Here is a 15,131-nt window from a genome sequence, read left to right on the forward strand (position 1 = left end):
GAGGCTCCTGGGAGATGTGTGATTCCGGAACAAAGTCAACACATTATAACCATTACTTTATCAAATAGCTAAACTTTAAATGTACCTATTGTTTGCTTGCATTTATTATTTTTCAGACTAAATCAACTAATATGAAGAATTTGTGAAGAAAGAGACAGAAATCGGAAAAAGATTAAGTCATTTCTTGCATACCATTAAGTATTTCTGATTATATTTTGTGAAACATAGGAATCACAGAAAGCTTTTGTGCATTTTTAAAAGGGTGGTGAATGAAAGACAAAGACTTTTTAGAAGGCTATTTTACTTGTTATGGTATAAGATAATGGGATTTGGTGGTAGTGGGGGGCAGTAACAGCCTTGAATGAGATTAAAGCAGTGGGAGAAAAAGCAAGAAATCTGAATGAGGATATCATGGGAGTTGGGCTATTTTGAAGGAAAAGAGTCAAGTCTAGCCCTACAATTTAGAACCTAGGAGACTAAGTAATTATTTATAAACACCAGCTCAACTATTGAGTTAAGTGAGAGGGCAAAATAAAGAAAATTTTAGATTTCTCTAAACTCAGAAAGTTGACTACCCATGCCCTTGGATATTTTTAAAAATTGCTAAGAAGTTCTTAGCAAGATAAAAACAACACGACAATAATACCAATGACATTTCTATATAATTGTTAATTTGTTTAGTACTCATAGCAACTCTATGAGATAGGTACTATTGTTTTTTCCAACAACTGAGGAAACTGAGGCACAAAGAGATTTGTCCAAGGTCACACAGCTTTCTAGAGCAGTACAGTTCCAAAGTCCTTGTTCTTAATTATTACACTGAGATTACAATGTTAAGAGAAATTAGGAAATTTGAATTTTAAAAAAGCATCATTTTAAATGTTTAAATTTTGAGCTGGAGCTTCCTGGCAAGTAAGCTGAACATGAGGAATCTTAGTTGAGGAAAAATCAGAAACAGTAATTTTGGGAGACTTTTGAAGTGAAAGAATGTAGTGGAGGACAGAGAGTTAGGAGTTGAACCGTGGGATGGAAGAAAGGAGGAGGAGCTAGCAAAGGAATAAGACCAGTAAACCAGGTAGGTTGTAGGTACCAGGAATTGTCTTAAAATAAAGGGAAATAGGATTTTAAGGAGGGGCTAGGGATTGGGTATGTCAAGAAAATGAGGAATGAGAAAATGGTTGGAAACTAGTAGAACTCTGTTGATCTTTTTTTTTTTTTAATTTAAAGATTTTATTTATTTATTTGAGAAAGAGCATGAGCCAGAGGAGGGCCAAGCAGATACCCTCCTCAGTGGGGAGCCCAATCCCAGGACCCTGAGATCATGACCTGGGCCTAAGGCACTAAGCCACCCAGGTGCCCCCTAGCCACACTTTACATACTTGGTTGTCAAGGGCCATTTCTTTCACTGCAGAAAGTTCTGACAGTGCTATGCATGATCTGACAGGTGGGGAATTCAGTACTTCACAAATCAGAAACACAACAGCAGTAGAGCCAAAAGATCTCACATTTATTATTGAACCAACCTACTGGTGCAGAGGCATAGTCACAGAGAAAAATCATTTCCATGATAAGACAAGTCTATGGCCAGGTAGGAAGGATGTTTACAGAATGATAGAACACATGATCTTCACACAGCTTAATATGTGTGCCAATTAAGTGTGTCATCTCATGATGTGTGACGCCTTATAGACCCAGCTTGGTTCTTCTCCAGTGCCTCCTCTTAGAGTTGTACCTGATCTTATTACCAGTTTTCATCCAAATCCTCTGGGGAATGGGGCGATTCTGCTTGTTTCTTGGCCTGGAATCTCTTGATTCTGAAAGTCTTGTGAGAAGACATGGCGAGAAGCAGCCAGCCACACACAGCAGGATGGCGGCGAAAAAGAGAAAAGTAGAACTCTGTTGATCTTAAAATGTAATTTCATTTTGCTGTTATGAAGTCTGATTAATACAAGGTAAGGAATAAAGGGTAAATGAAGGCGGTGACTGCTTTTCAGAAATGTGACTGGGAAAGGAAGGTTGATAATACAGTAACTGGAGAGAATAGTAGCACTGAAATTTTAAAAAAAGACCATGGAAACTGTGTGCTGAAAAGCAGAAAGGAAGAAGCTGGTGGATAAGCACATTGAAGATACAAGACCTTACAAAAGTAGTGGTGGAAGGAAGTGGGAAGGGATAGCATACATAGTCCAAGAAAGACTGGCTTTGGAAAGGGGAGAACAGGTTGATTTGGTGAGAATTTTTCAGATCATGAACAGAATGTGACTACAGATACTTCAAGATGGAGAGACTATCAAACTGGAGAATTTGTAGTCCCATAGATTTGATCCCTGGAAACTAAATGAAGTTATCTATTAGTATGGATTGCGACCGGCAATAATAACAAGGAAAGCTGGAAATAGTCTTTGCAAAGAATATAAAAGAAACCAACCAGAGATGTGTGTGCGTGTGTTTAGATGGGTTGCGACTTCCTCCAGTGAAATAGCCATACACTTCGTGACCTTTTGAGAAAGAAAACAAAAACGGGTAATTTACTGGAGATGGGCTGAGGACTGTAAAGGAATCGAGCGATGCTAACGCAATATTAAAAGAGCTGGCTCTAGCAACAGAGAATTTAGTCACAAGTGGAGCTGATGACCTGGGAGATTAAGGATTCACTTTTGTATTGAAAAGTTGTGAGCAGGTGAAAGGTAGGAGCCACAGCCACGGAAAGGCGGGTAGGAAGAGGCGACGTTCAAGGGCGTATTTTGGTCATGATCTCACGTTAGTCAATTCTCACGTCCATTTCAGAGCCACTGAAAGTAGTCCTGTGCTGTGGGAGGAGAGATCGCATTCCAAAGCTGAGGCTCTATTTTCCCAGTCTAGCTACATTCCTTTTTCACTAACTAGCCAATGCTGCCGCCTTATGCAAAGCCGGCACTAAGGAGTGAACCTGCTTTACAGAGGCAGGGACGACGCCAATCGGCCTGGGGCAGGCACTGTAGCGTCTAAAGCGACATGGGATGGCCTAAACAGTTCTCGAAACCTTTTCACTCTCACTCGCGAAAACGCCTGGCCAACAGTCAACAATAAATAGCTAACACAATGCTAAGCTCGGAGACCCTCTTTAAACCCAGGAGAGGCGGGAGAAGGGTTTGGCTCCTTCACTGCCTTCCCGTTTCCGCAAAGCGCGTCCCGGACGTGGGGTGGGGACAGCACGAGCCAGGCGGAGCTGCAGGGAAACACCAGTCTCCAGCCCTGAGGAGGGGCCTCACTGAAGGGGCCGGGGGCGGGTCTCCCTCCCAGGTCTCGGAGAAGCTCCGAAAATGGCGGGCGGCAACTCGGCTAGCCGGGCGCGCAGGCGCCACCGTGGCCGTCCTTCCGCCAGCCTCGGGCGACTCAAGAACCGTCCACAACGTCCTCACCGAGAGGTATCCGCCGATTGCGATTGGCTGAGCTAGGCTACCGCTCCGTGCGGGGGCGGGGCCTCCACGCAGCGGCCACGTTTCCCGCCCCGCTGGTGCGCGTGCGTGCAATCCCCACAGGAAAGCGTTTGCGCGCGTCCCCGCCGCGGCCCCCAGCTCGCGCCTCAGCTCCCTCCCTTTTCCGGGCAGGCCCGTCCCGTCAGCTAGGCAGTAAGCGTCGCGGCCAGCAGAGGGCGGTCCGGACCCAAGTCTGCAGCGGCGCCATTGGCGTGTGGAAAATGCCACCAGATGGCGGGTTAGGATTGCAGCTCCGTTGAAGGCGCGGCCCCCGCTCCCGAACCCCCGGCGACCACCCCGTAACAACCCCCCCACATCGGGAATAACACACCGGAGACTTTTGGGGGGAAACTAGGTCGACGGCCGGCGGCGCCCGGCTGGGCAGCTGAGGTGAGTGCGGGCGGCGGCGACGGCGGCGGGGGGCGGGAAAGGGGGAATGCGGCGGCAGCGGCGCGGGGGCTGGAAGCGCGGATCCAAGATGGAGGCCGGGCGAGAGCGAGGGAGCGAGGGAGCGAGGGAGCGCGAGCGAGGAGCGGGCGGGCGGGCGGGCGGGCCGGGCGCGGGCCCCGCGCGGGGGAGGGAGGCCGCGCGGGCCTGTGCGGGGCGCGGCAGTCGCTGGCTGTCCGGGCGCCCGGGGGGGGCGCCTGTGGGCGCGGCGGGCACCCCGGAGCCCTAGTTCCTCCCCACCCCTCCCGCGGGCCCCAAGATTCTGCCCCCGCCCGCTCGGGCACTACGGCGACGGGCGCGGAAGCCTTTGTGGCGCGCTCGGGCCCGCCGCCAAGCCCGCCCTCCGCCCCCCGCCCGGACTCTCGGGACTCGTCCGCACCCGGCGGGGCCGGGCCGAGGCGGGCTGGTGCGAATGCCGTCCGCCGCCCGCCGCCCTGCGTTTCTGCGGTGTTTTAGCGGCGGCGGCGTCACATGACAACGAGCTCGCCTCAGCGGAGGGGCCTGGGGGTCGCTCGGCGTGGCGGCCGGCCGAGACGTCTTCTTGGTGGGGTGGGGCAGGGGGCTGGCGACTGGGGGAGAAGGGGCGTCGAAGCCGGGCTTTCCCGCTGTCTGCCCTCCCCGCCCCCGACGGAGGCCTCCCTGTGAAACGTGTTCAGGCCAGAGCACTGCCCCGCTAGTTTGCCAATTCCCCGGGAGAAGAGGCCAATAAAAGTTGTTTTCCCTCCTTTCTCGGGGTGGGGGCGGGGTGAAGAGCTGGGAAACTGGAGTGCCTGGAGTTGGACCGGGGCCTCGATTGGAGGGTCTGAACTGGGTGCTTCTTGTGTGCTTTAGGGACTTAAAAAAATTTTCAGGTCTTAGGATTGTCACGTCACCCTTTCTACCCACATTGGAAATGTTATCGATTCTCTTCACATTGTAGAGAATCGTGCCCGGGGCGTATAAATCATGGGATGGTTTGGAAGCTTATAGACCCAAAACAATGTTGTTTGTGACGATAGCGAATTATTTGCTGTTAAAGCTCTTGTTAAGATGATGAATATAGTTTATTCCTAATCGTGGTCGTGACTAGAAAGGACTATATTTCCCATCTTCTTAGGGAAATACAGTGTTTGTGAAAGTATTTGAATTGGTGTAGAGAAAGTTCTCTGATCTGTGATTTATGTGGAATTTGAATATGACTCTACCTTTTAGTTTTCCGTGTGTTTTTAAGAAAATTGCAAATTTTGATGGTGAACTATACCTAGGGAAGCATACACAACAGTGAAATTAAAAACGTTTATTGTCTGATATATTGTACTGTATTTTCATATTTATAGTGATTCAGATTTTAAAAAATTGCAGAAGGGGGGAAATACTGAAAGATCCGGAAAGGTTGTCTGCTTGCTTTTGATTTTTGTGAACACTTGTAACACAAATTGCTTGTTTTCTAAATAAAGTTCTGGAAAACCTACAGGTGTTCTAAATTTTTTTCTTTGTATTTTTCAAAATTATTTTAAATTTAATCAAGTGGTTTACCAATGGTCATTTTTACAACCAAACTACTTTGAGTGGAAATTTCTCAGTATCCACTTTAGTTTTGGTGTTCTGACAGAGCTAGGAGATACTGAAATGGATGTGAAATGTGGGAAATTATGTTACTTGGATTCATTCCGTTGAAGACCATAATATAATTACTGTTGATTTGAATGGCTCTTTTAAAGCCTTAAGGGGGGCTGTGGTGTAGGGGAAAGAGCCCTGGACTGAAGTTACTTTAAACATTCCCTAGGTTTGTCATCTTTGGGGTGTCACTCTTTGAGGTTTACTTATCACTAAAATGAGGGTACTAAATTGTAGTTGTTTAACAAGATGTGTATGGAAAGAGCCCTTCTTAATAGTTAAAGCTTGAAACATTTTATGCAGTTTTAGCCTTTTCCAAACCTTGATTCTGGATCAGTGTAGCTTCATAATCAATGCTGTGAGGCGATCTAAGGCACCCTGAGGAAAAAGGTACATTTCTTTGTAGCCTGGGTGCAGGGGTACAAGAGCACCTGGCTCTAGGGGTCCCAAACAGACTAGGTCCAGCCACTTGCTGCTGACAGAATCCAAAGGCAGAGAGACGAAAGGTGGTGAAACAAAGTTTATTTCGGTGAGGCCAACACTGGAAGAACTGTCTCTCCCAAATGTTCAAACTTCTAAGTTTATATAAGGCAAATGTGGATGAAAGATGGTTGAGTACATGCAGGTGGGCAGTGAAGGTCAGGTCAGTCATTGTCTTAGGGTCCGTCTCCTGCGGTCTTGGTGGCTCCGGGCAGTCCTTATTGCTTGTGGGTGTAGTTTTGGTTCTTATCAGGAATGCTTTGCCAGTAGGGTGTTTTGCTTGAGTTAAGAGATAGCCAGAAAGAGGAGCTTAATTAATAAAGTACAGACTGAGGTTAAAATGGAGGTAGCTAAAGCCCTGTTTCATCTTCCCCTTTTTTTCTTTGATGTTTAGTCCTGTAGTGAGGGAGTGTATTCCTTTTCTTTTGATGTATAGCAAAGTACAACAGATTTAGCAGCTTAAATAACACCCAGTTATTGTCTCACAGTTTCTGGAGGTGAGAAATCTGGGTACTTTGTAGCAGGACTTTGTACAGCATCTCACCAGATCATCTCATCAAGATGTCAGCTGTGGCTGACAGTTTTTATTTGAGGTTCAGGGTGTTCTTCCAAGCTCAGTACTTGTTGGCACAGTTAATTTCCTGAGGCTATAAGTCCCTCTTCTTAATAGCTTTTGGTTAGGTTACCACCAGTGCACATAGCAGTTCACGTGTGACTACTGTTGCTTTTATTCAGACAAGCAGGAGCCAGTCTCCTTGACTTCCTCTGTCTGTGACCTCTAGACTCTCCTTTAAGACCCCCTTTTTAAAGCTCATCTGGTTCGGTCAGACCCACCCAGGATAATTTCATTTTGGGCCACTCGACTGATTAGGGACCTTAAATACATATGCAGAATCTATTTGCCATATAACAACCACTGCAGTGATGCTATCCCATTATATTTACAGGCCTCCCCACAGTCAAAGGGAGGGGAATTTATAGGGTGTGGCTCATTGAGGGTTCTTAGAATTTTGTCTGCCATTGGGAAAGAAGTATTTTTACTTTTGCCTTCTTAGAATCTGGAAATACATAGGAGAGAACAGAGGGAGAGCAATAACCCACTTGACAAGTTTATTCATATGTCTTTAAACCTTTTCTTTCCCATATTTCCTGGTATCTCACTTTAAGTGCCTCTATGAAAACATTTTATTGTATTTAGAGGAAATTAAAAACTAAAATTAAAAATAAACTTTAGGTAATAAAAAAGGCAATAGATTATGTAATTATCATTATTCCTTGTATTGTTTTACCCATTTTAGAGATGAGATTGAGTCTTGTAAGATTTTAATGCTTAAAATCACACCTCCTATTAAGTGACAGGTAGATTCACACTCATTGCACCTTAGTTCACAGTTTGTGAGGAAGAAATTTTTATGAAAAAATTATTTGAAAGGATTAGAGTAGGGATATTATTGGTGAACAAAGAATGTAGCAGAAGTTGGGTCATGATATGTGGGATGTTTTGAGTCTAAGAAGAAAAATATTTTCAAGAGGAGGCAATTAGTTTTAGTTAAGGATATCAAGCTTTAAAGAATATAACCAAGGAGTTAAAATTGTGAGGGATATACAACTTAATTTCTTTATAGAGAGGGGATATAGTAGGGGCTTGGTAAATCTTTGTTAGCTGAATAAACATATAAATCTTTAGAATTAAGATGTCTCTAGCTACTGTGACACTCCTTAGGGAAAGGTAGAAAGCAGAGACCTAAAAGAATGCTCTTGCATAAACTCTAGAATGAGATGAGTCTTGAGATGGGAATTAGGGTAATGTGTCTAGAGAAGGAGGGGTCAGTTTTCTGTCATTTCAATAGTTAAGAGTATAGGATCCCAGCTTCCTGTCTTAGTGCTGAGAGAAACTTGTTTTATTGAGAAATGTGATTCTTTTAAAGTGAGCTTTAAGTAGGTCATAAATCAGTTGGTTTTATAGAATCTTTTCTTCATATAATTCACCCCTTATTGTTTCCTTCAGGTTTTTTTTCCTTCCCCTCTTCTAATTCTGTTTTTGCCAGTTTGTGCTTGAAGGACATCTCAGGTCCTACTTTCATAAAATACATTCCTTTGTGCTATGGGCCTAAATGGTGCCCAAATAAGTTGCCCAAATGTCTCTTTAGAGTTTTGCTGTAATGAAACAGCTATAAAAATGGCTTTTAACTTGCTAGAAGCTCACAGTTAACAAAAACATTTTATATCGTGACCCAGTACAAACACATACACAGTGGAAATAAAAGTTTCAAGAAATAACATTTAACCTTTATGTAGTGCCCTCTGATATTTTCTGATTTTGTTTTTTAAATTAAGAATGTTGGTTGCAACTCACCTAAGTGATACCATGACTCAAAGTTGGAAAAGCAGTGAATCTTGGTAATCGGAGTAGTACAAAGTAAAACCATAAGAAGAAACCATTTCACTTCTATCAAATTGGCAAACATTAAGCATTCTGATAATATCAAGTGTTGGTGAGATGTGGAGAAATTATACTCCCGTTTTTGGCAGGAGTCTAGACTGACACAATCATTTTGCACAAAAATTTGTTTTATCTAGTAAGTTGAAGATAACGTGAATAAAAATGTTCACAATAACCTTGCTTCCAGTAGCCAAAATTTACTTTTTATTTATTTATTTATTTTATTTTTATTTATTTTTTTAAAGATTTTATTTATTTATTTGACAGAGAGAGAGCAAGAGCAGGAACACAAGCAGGGGGAGTGGGAGAGCGAGAAGCAGGCTTCCTGCCGAGCAGGGAGCCTGATGTGGGACTCGATCCCAGGACCCTGGGATCATGACCTGAGCCGAAGGCAGACGTTTAACGACTGAGCCACCCAGGCGCCCTTATTTATTTATTTTTAAACATTTTATTTGTCAGAGAGAGTGTGCATACACACAAGCAGGGGTAGTGGCAGGCAGAGGGAGAAGCAGGCTCCCCGCCGAGCAAGGAGCCTGTTGTGGGACTCCATCCCAGGACCCTGGGATCATGACCTGAGTGGAAGGCAGACGCTTAACTGACTGAGCCACCCAGGCATCCCAGTAGCCAAAATTTAGAAACAAAGTGTCCATCAGTGGTAGAATGGATAAATGGTGGTTTTCAAAAGTTAAAATAACCTTGATTCGTAGGTTAATTTCACGTGGTCACAGAGTATTATACTTTTTATATTTAATGTTAGGGATTTGGGGATATTCATGAAGGGTATTGCTTTGTAGTTTTCTTTGGTTGTAATGTCTTTGTCAGGTTTCAGTGTAACAATTATGATGGTGTCAGAAAGTAGATTGGGAGGTGTTCCTTTATTTACTGAAAGAATTTGTTTAACATTGATATTAATCCTTAATGGAATGTTTACTAGAATTCACCAGTGATACCATCTAGACTTGGAATTTTCTTTGTGGGAAGGTTTTTGGTAATAGTCAAATTCAATTTTGTTAGTAGACCTATGGCTATTCAGATTTTGTTTCATCTTGTCAGTTTTGGTAAGTTGTATTTTTAAAGACATTTGTTCATCTCATTTCATTTATTGATATAATTATTTACATGGTTCCATTGTTATCCTTCTAATGTCTGTAGGATCTGTAGTGATATCTCCTCTTTAATTTCTTGTGTTGTTAGTATGTTCTTTCTTTTTTTCTTGACTGGTATCATTCTTGGTTTACCAATATTATTATCTTTTCAAGTAATAACACTCCTAGTTTTCTCCATTTATTTTCTCTATCTCATTTGTTCTTTTCCTTGTAATTTTCTGTCTTCCACATGTTTGCTCTTTTTTTCTAGCTTAAAGTGGAATCTTAAGTCATATATTTTAGACATTTCTTGTTCTTTATTTTTTTTTTTATTTTTTTATTTTTTAAAGACTTTATTTATTTATTTGAGACAGAGAATGAGAGACAGAGAGCATGAGAGGGAGGAAGGTCAGAGGGAGAAGCAGACTCCCTGCCGAGCAGGGAGCCCGATGCGGGACTCGATCCCGGGACTCCAGGACCATGACCTGGGCTGAAGGCAGTCGCTTAACCAACTGAGCCACCCAGGCGCCCCATTTCTTGTTTTTTAATTTAAGCATTCAGAACTGTCACTTTTCCTGTAAGCACTGCTGTATTCCACAAATTTTGATATGTTGTATTTTTGTTATTCAGTTTGAAATAATTTCTAGTCTGCTTTGTAATTTCTTCTTTGACATATGGATGTTTAATTTTCAGGGTGCCTCGGTGGCTCAATTCGTTGAGCAACTGCCTTTTCAGCTCAGGTCATGATCCTGGAGTCCCGGCATTGGGTCACGTGTCAGGCTCCTTGCTCAGCAGGGAGTCTGCTTCTCCCTCTGACTCTCCTCCCTCTCATGCTGTTTCTCTCTCATTCTCTATCAAATAAATAAAATCTTTATTAAAAAAGTGTTTATGGGGCGCCTGGGTGGCTCAGTTGTTAAGCGTCTGCCTTCAGTTCAGGTCATGATCCCAGGGTTCTGGGATCAAGCCCCACATCGGGCTCCCTTCTTGGCGGAGAGCCAGCTTCTCCCTCTCCCACTCCCCCTGCTTGTGTTCCCTCTCTCGCTGTCTCTCTGTCAAATAAAATCTTAAAAAAAAAAAAAAGTGTGTTTAATTTTCAAGTACTTGGGATGATTTTAGATATCTTATTATTGATTTTAACTTAATTTCTTTTTGAGGTCAGAATATATTCTGTGTGATTTTAATTCGTTTAAATTTACTGAACCTTGTTTCATGGTCTGTCTTGGTAAATGTGCCTTTCACAGTTGAAAATAATGTATCGTGCAGTTGTTGGGTATAGTATTCTGTAAATATCAGTTAGATTAAGGTGTTTTGGTAGCATTTTCAAATCATTTGTGTATTTGCTGGTGTTTTTTGTTTGTTCTGTTTTGTTTTGTTTGGAGGGGGATGTAGTTTTATCAGTTGCTGAGAGGTTAGAATATCCAACTGTGACCTCAGTCATAGTTGCCTATTTCTTGCAATTGTCTTTTTCTCCTCTAATTTTGTCAATTTTTGTCTCATGTGTTTTGAAGATGTGTTATTAAGCACGTACAATATATAATATGTCTTCTTGATGAATTGATCTTTTTATCATTTGAAATATTTCTTTTTCTCTCTGGTAATACTCTTTTTTTTAGGTCTGTTTTATGTGATGTTAATATAACCACTTCAACTTTCTTGAACTTACTATTCCCATTATGTATCTTTTTTCACTGATTTACTTAAAAACTCATTTTCTTCGTGTTTCACTTGTACCTCTTAAAGGCAGCATATGGTGGTTTTTTCTTTTTTTAAAAAAGATTTCATTTATTTATTAAAGAGAGAGAAAGCACAGGCAGGGGGAACGGTAGGCAGAGGGAGAAGCAGGATCCCCACTGAGCAAGGACCCTGATGCAGATGCAGGACTTGATCCCAGGACCCTGGATCGTGACCTGAGCTGAAGGCAGACGCTTAACCAACTGAGCCACCCAGGCATCTCGTGTTTTGCTTTTTTCTGATAATATGGAAGAATCTCTCTTTCATTTATAGTAAGCATTGATTATGTGCTAATGCCTGTCATGAATGGTTAAAGGCCTGCGATTTTATTGTACTTGAAGGCTAACAAGTTAACCTGCCACAGTTTAATGGATGCTGGTGGGAGCCATGAGGCTCCCTGATCAGAGAAGAGAACAGCGCACTACAGCAATAGCAGTAGTGGTAAGTGGTGGTGTTCATACTGTATAGTATCCTGTAGTGTTGTAGACTAATTGTCCCAAGACCATACAGCTAACAGATGACAGAATCAGCATTTGCATCAGATCTCTGAGCCCCAGTTTGCACACACTAGTGTGAAGATATGACATCTGCACATGCAGTAGGTTGGTTACAGGAGAGGAATCTGAGGCTTAGGGAAACTTGAATCCTTATAATGGATAGTAAGCATGTCTCTTTCCAACACTGTTCATTATGTAGATAATCTTGAAAGGTTTGGGACACAGGCATTCAGTGCCTCTGTTTTCAAGACATGTAGAAAAGTAAAAGACCCATGGAGAATTGCCTCCTAGAACTGCCCATTGAATTTTCTTAGTTTTCCCTATGTTGTTTGTGATTAAGGTTTCCTTATATTTCTCACATGGCTGCAATGCAGCTTTTCAGCTCTATATCTGTAGTGTGCTTCTCTTTGAGTTTTATGCTTTCAGCAAATTGGATTACATTCTTGTATCCTAGTCCATCTCCCCATGTCTTTGTTCTGGTGTTATATGTGTATAAGAAAATATTCATTGAGTATTTACTATGTACCAATAAACATTTTACAATAACAAAGCAACAAAACAAACTAATAGGAATAACACATGAAATGCTGTGGAGGGGGTTAGATTCAAGATACTTTGGAAGCAGAACTTGCAAAATTAAGGGGAGATGGCCTTCTCCCTGTCAGTTCCCCCCCCAAAATAATAAATACATTATGTTTTGGAAGTGATAAGAGTCAGAAGAGTTTTTCAGCAGAGTCCCTTTATTTTCTGATTAGAATAATGTTAATAATTAAATATTCCCTGTACTGTTTTTAGGCTTTTTGGGAAAATTTCTCTTCATAGTTGTTGAATTGTTTCAAAGTCCAGGTAGATGTTTGAGACACCATTGCCTATCTTCTCAATCTTAGGCAGACAAAATATGCTTTATACATAGTCAGGCATAAACATGACCTGATTGTCTCTCTTGAGGTACTTCATTCCTTCTTTTATTCTAAAGCTTTGTTGACCCTGATTGTATCAGGTTATTATTTTTCCTGTCTCAGTTACAGCACTGAGAGGTAGGTTTCTTCTGTTCTCTAGTAGTGATAGTATAAAGTAGCAAATGTGCAGAAATTTTTATGACATAACACAGGATATAAAAGCTAAAGTTGTCGTAAGTTGTGTTGTACTTTATTGTTCAAGCTTAAATTACAGTTTGGGATGAAAATGCCTTAGCGTGTATCTTGTGTTGCAAGGGATAGTGAAAAAATTCATATGTTTACACATGAAGGAAGCACTGTCACATGATAAATGGCTCAGAAAGCCATTGTTCAAGAGAGTTCCTGGCACCTGAGTCACACTGCTTGTGTTAAATTCTGATGCAGCCCCTTCCTAGGTGTGTAAACGTGGGTGAGTTCTTTAATAACCTCTCTTATCCTCATTTACAGAGGGTACAGAGAGGTACTACAGAGCCTCTCATCTCTGAAGTGGGAATAAAAGCATACTTCTGTCATGGGTTGTTGTAGAAGTTAAAGAGTTAGTTTTTAACTATTAGACTGTATTGCATTGCACATAAATTCTAAGGACATTAATCTTAAATTTAAAAGGTGAATAAAATTATAGATAAATAATGAGGTTACTTTCCAGAAGCAAAGCATTTTAATTAATTGGTTCTTATCAGCACATAGAACTAGCAGTAGATTAAAACTTTATTAATGAGAATGGTCAGAGGATGAGATATTCTGGTTAATTGAGATGAGGGTTATAGCCAGAGTTTTCTGCTTATTGTTAAACATATTTCAAAAGTTGAGCTCTTTTTTTCTTTCTTAAGAAAGTACTACATCTTGGAAAGGTATTATAATGCCTTCTTGGTAATTGAGAAATTTTGATGGCTGTATCAGTATTATTATTTATAAATATTAGTTTTGCATGTATAATTTTGCAAACAGACTAGGAATGAATTTTATCGAGCAGATTATGTTTAAAGTTACTGCTTTGAGTAAGTTGCTAGATAAAATGATAGATGACTACTTTTTCCTCTCATAAAAGTGAGGTACAGGTACAAAACCCTGGTTAATCTATGTTTTTAAGTTATGGATATTTAGTATTTTATTTAGGTTTTTTTGGGGGGGCTTGAACTATGACCCTGAGATCAAGACCTGAGCTGAGATCAAGAGTCAGACGCTTAACTGACTGAGCTACCCAGGTGCCCTGTTTAGTATTTTATTTTATAAATGTAAAGGAAGCATGGTGTAGGGGAGAGAAAGACCTGAGTTTTAATTACAGCTCTACCACTTATTGCCATGTGTCTTTGAATCATTACTTCTCTGGACCTCAGTTTCTTCATTGTAAGCTTAGTGTCTTGGACCTAGTTTCCAAAATTCCTGTAAATTTTTTAGTGCCTACGGAAATAATCAGGAAATCAGCTCTGAATCAGATAATGCAGAGGTTTTTTTGAAAGTCTTTAATTTTGGAAAACTCAAGTGCATTTTCAGCAGGCTCCTTTTGCCTTCAGCAGGCTCTTTTTGCCTTTGATCTCCCATTGGTTATTAAAAAAAATTGTGCTTTCTCCTAGCTGATAAGTATATAGACCAAAACGTTAATATTTAGATAGTATTTATAGCTTTTGGTGCCAGCTATGGGTGTGTGTTTACTTCTTTGTTTGGAAAGAGATAGATTAGCAAGTGTTTTCATATTTTATCCATTGTAAGTCACTCATACATTTATTGAAATCTACAGTGAGCCATACACTGTATGTATAAAGACATTGTTGTTCTGTGTACAGAGAAAGCAGTGTATGATTCAGAACTTAGGTGATACCTTCTCCAAAAGTCCTTTCCTGATAACCTGATTCCTCCTTCTTTCCTCTCCCTCCTTTCCTGATATCCAGGGTTGGTCTAAGTGCTCTTCATTTGTGTTTTAGTAGTAATGCTGTGCCAGGGCTATCATGACTGTGGAATTGGTGCTCTACATAAAGGTACCTGGCTAAGATGGTGGGTGGTGGCTGAGATCCAGATTTTATTCTGCTTGATAGACTGTCCATTTGCTTTTTTCACCTTTTTAAATTCACCTGTCCAAAAGAGGCCTTTTTCCCTAATTCTTACAGAGTCTATGTGTGCTAGCATTAGTGTACCATTAAGAACATTCTATAGTGGTTTTTTTTCTAGCCAAGTTTTATAGTAGGTAATAAGTGCCTCGAGGTGATTTGTTGAAGTGAGCAAGTACTTCCTGAAGGTGAATTCTTATATCAGTTTTGAAAGAACAGTGAAAGTTAGCCAGTCAAGAATGGTATGATGGAGATAGGAATGCCATTTTAGGTGAATATAAAGGGACCAGGTTGTGATCTAGTGTTGACCAGTGGGTTCTCAAAGTGTGGTCCATGCACCAGCAGTGTCACTATTATCTGGGAGCTTGTTAAGGAATGCATGTTCTGGGG

The 15,131-nt window shown here is 41.5% G+C and overlaps 1 protein-coding gene across 4 annotated transcripts in view; it reads left to right on the forward strand.

The window, feature by feature from the left end:
• Positions 1-3,506: 3,506 nt before the first annotated feature.
• STAG1 (STAG1 cohesin complex component) overlaps positions 3,507-15,131 on the forward strand; it is a 415,977-nt gene continuing 404,352 nt past the window's right edge. For all 4 annotated transcript variants that reach the window (XM_064587431.1, XM_045903718.3, XM_064587432.1 and 1 more), the window contains exon 1: positions 3,507-3,848. The gene's annotated coding sequence lies outside the window, so the exon portion shown is untranslated. The remainder of the gene's footprint in view (positions 3,849-15,131) is intronic.

The sequence above is a fragment of the Mirounga angustirostris genome, unplaced genomic scaffold (genome assembly GCF_029215605.1).
Source record: "Mirounga angustirostris isolate CCGP_5_RB_7025 unplaced genomic scaffold, mMirAng1.0.hap1 SCAF_1, whole genome shotgun sequence".
In the NCBI taxonomy this organism is placed as follows: Eukaryota; Metazoa; Chordata; class Mammalia; order Carnivora; family Phocidae; genus Mirounga; species Mirounga angustirostris.